The 3,758-nt window shown below is 29.4% G+C and overlaps 1 non-coding gene across 1 annotated transcript; it reads left to right on the forward strand.

Moving 5' to 3' along the window:
- The first annotated feature begins 3,481 nt into the window (after positions 1 to 3,481).
- Trnam-cau lies at positions 3,482 to 3,554 on the forward strand. Its single transcript has one exon. It is a non-coding gene; the product is annotated as a tRNA-Met (tRNA).
- Positions 3,555 to 3,758: the final 204 nt, after the last annotated feature.

Here is a 3,758-nt window from a genome sequence, read left to right on the forward strand (position 1 = left end):
ACAAAGCTTCTTTAGACGAGTTTCGAAATCTGAGGTTCCGTTTTATTACATGATTGTTTCATTGCGGAAACTTGTGGGTATCTGTGTTAGTTACTCCATTAACTTGATACAACATTTTGTTCTGTTTTATTAGTCTGAAGGTATGTTATTCTAATTTGTTTTATTATCTACTTTCTATTACCAGTTTGTCTAGTATACGAGCTTTTACCCAATGTTTGCTTTTAATTTTATGTAATAAATAAAATCTAATATTTACGAGAGCATAGTATTATCATTATTATTTCTCCATCTATTTTTGTTATTCCAAGAATGAGCGTATCATGATAAAGCGATGTTCGTAAAGATCACATAGCAAAATAACATGAATTTCTTATTTAAGGTCTACGCAGTATGTTCCGTCATGCTATAAAATAAATTTAAATACCCGTAAACAGAAACACGACTATTTATCATATAATTATTAAACTGTGACAATACATATCGATATGGAACGTGTACTATTAATAACAGAATGACATACGAACACGGGCTTTACGCGATCATAAATTTTGCAGATATTACAAAATAAACAATCAATCAATCATTGAATATGACGCGGCTGTATTGTGAGCGAGGCGATAGGGATTCTTTTCTTAAGGTATTATACAGTGAATTTTTCATTATAAATCTCTAAAAGTAAAAACATCGTCATTTTATATACATCAAGATCAAAGAACCAATAAACTTACGTCTCATTTTTAACCGACTTCAAAAAAAAGAGGAGGTTACTCAATTCGGCCGTATATATATATTTTTTTTATGTATGTTCGGGGATAACTCCGTCGTTTATGAACCGATTTTGATAATTCTTTTTTTGTTGGAAAGAAGATATCCCTAGTTTGATACCATGATAAGGAAACCAGGATCTGATGATATTATTACAGAGAAATCGAGGGTAACTCTCGAAAATCCGCATAACTTTTTACTGGGTGTACTGATTTTGATGATTTTTAATTTAATCGAAAGCCGATATTTATCATGTGGTCACATTAAAAGTTCATCGAAATCTGATTATAACTTTTGGAGTAATCTTTGATAATGTGTATTTACTTGACAGTTTTTTTGTCTGCCTAAGTTGTATTACTTGTCGATATAATTGAAGTCGGTTTTTCTTCGTTTGCCTGCAAACACAATTATTATATAAATGTTTCTTGTGGCTTCGTCACAGAAAACGTGAAAGTATGACCCTATTTCTCAGAAAAAGTCATGCGTCACAGTTCTTCAAAACTGCATGGTACTTGAAATTGGTACAAATTCGTAAAATATATTAATGAACATAATGATACTATAAAAAAGTTGCAGGCACAGAAATAGAGTTCAAGGATACTTTCGCCACAATTTATATCGTGTAATTATTAAATATTCAATGAGTATAGTTCCTCAAAAGCAAGTTTATACTCGTATCAATTAAGGTTCTATTAGCGAAATCAGATATTACATACTGATTAGTTAATAAAACTCCTGATATGTTTTGACTGTGTGATTTGCGAAAGTTCAACCCCTTACTAGCTGTACGTTAATAATGTTTTTTTTATATATATATTAATATTTCAATTTTCTACCTACTTCTATTAAAAATGAATCATCACTTCAGCCTATTGCAGTCCACCGCTGGACATAGAACTCCACAAGTTCGCGCCAAAAATCGCGTGAACTCGTACGTGTTGCCCATAGTCACCACGCTGGGCAGGCTAGTTGGTGACCGCAGGGCTGATTTGATCCCACCAAAGACGATTGAAAATGAATAAGTTTTTTTTTAAAAGCTCGTCACTAGAGGTCGTACATAAATATGTTTTAAAGGTACATAGTTATCGTGCTTAAAAATTCTGAGTATATTATTTTTTTTATCTTTATTCTACTTACGCTTCGATTTTTAAATGATGTATAAATACAACATAAAAATGGGTTTCCGGTGTATTTGTCAGGTGAGTCTGGGAGCTGGGTCTCAACACCGTGTTCAGATAGCTTGTGAAGTCATTTTGACTGTCGTTATAAAAGCTAGACAATGGTAATCACTGTCGGTATGAAAATTATCCATAAAATCTGTTGGCAATAAACTATATAACCTAGCAGGCGAATATATATATAAAAAGACGCTTTAGCACATAGTCTCTTTGCGACATTTACGCTAAAAAAAAATACAAAAAAAAATGTAAAAATATATAATTTATCCTTTATAAATTATTTAACAAATAAAAAAATATATATTATCTGTAGGGAAGATATTTTCTCTGTAAAAATCTCGTCTTTACAAAAACATTAATGAATAAAATAAACAAATAGTCACTCAACTTGGAACAAACACCCTGAATTCTTTACTTGTATTTAGAAGCGCAATTTATTGTGAATGTTAAGATCTAATTCAATGCTATTTCTTACACTTTCTACAAATTATGCAAGCGATCCTTACATACAAGCATTTGTTTTCGTTTTAATTTAGAGAAAAGGAGAATTTATTTTATTTGATTGTTTACCATTTATTTAAAAACAAAAGTGTATGCTTAATTTAAACATTGAAAACACCAAGAAATAGTAAAAAAAGTATGTAGAATAGGTGGTGTTATTGTTCAACTACGAGTAGTAATGTTCAATGTCGACCAAGACCAATAACACACAATTGATTTTATTCAACAATAAATTGGTAAAGATTTAAAGTACACAAATAACTGTTTTGAATTATTTTTTCATAAAAAAATCTATAAAGAACAATTACCTAAACAGTAGTAACAAATTACATGAAGTCTCTTGCATGTGTAAATGTAACAATTGCGATTAAATAGAATGCAATTACGTTTAGAATGCTGTGAGTTTTTTTTTCAATCAAATTAATAATATCAATTAAAAATTGAGTTACTAAGGAACAATTAAATTATTTCAGAGATTATTTTTAATTAGAGTTTCGTTGTAAGGACATTATCCGATAAAAAATATTATAAAGCCAATTTTGCATATAATAATTATTCATATAAACAAATCCGTTCATACAACGGTCAACATGCGAATTTACACAATGGATAATATCTAACTTAGCAGTTAATGATTTAATTAAAATTATAGAAGTTTATATAAACGTTGAGTTACTAAAATCGATATTATATTTATTACTTTCGATTAAAAAAATGTATTAATCAAGCATAAGTTTTTGGATTATTGTATTGATAAAAATGGTGGTTGTAATGGCTAAATTTAATTTAACTAGGTGTATAAGGGAAAACAAGAAGTACATTTAATATGATGCTACGAGCTATAACTAAAACATGTAACAGGAAAATATGTATAGGTATGTTGTAATGAAGTGTTATGGGAATTTACTTGTCGTGCTTGTTTAAATTGGATCAATGTCCTCTGTTCCAAATTTAAAAATATAATATATATAAACTAGAATTGTTTCGGCAACACGATCTGAAAATACTGGTTGCATAATTCAAGGGGCGTAGTCATAGCCTCGGTAGCGCAGTAGGCAGCGCGTAAGTCTCATAATCTTAAGGTCGTGAGTTCGATCCTCACCCGGGGCATATTTTTTTTAATATATTTTATGTATATGAATAAAACAATTTCAATTTATTTTTGCAACATAAAGTTTACTTTTAGTAAAAACATGAAGACAAGGAGTTCTATCTACCGAGTTATTTTTTTTTTCTTCGTACTCATTTTTCATTCATTTTTTCTTTATACTCATATACATAATTATATAATAATTTACAAATGAATATCAACAA

This window comes from Melitaea cinxia, chromosome 10, assembly GCF_905220565.1.
Source record: "Melitaea cinxia chromosome 10, ilMelCinx1.1, whole genome shotgun sequence".
Classification (NCBI taxonomy): domain Eukaryota; kingdom Metazoa; phylum Arthropoda; class Insecta; order Lepidoptera; family Nymphalidae; genus Melitaea; species Melitaea cinxia.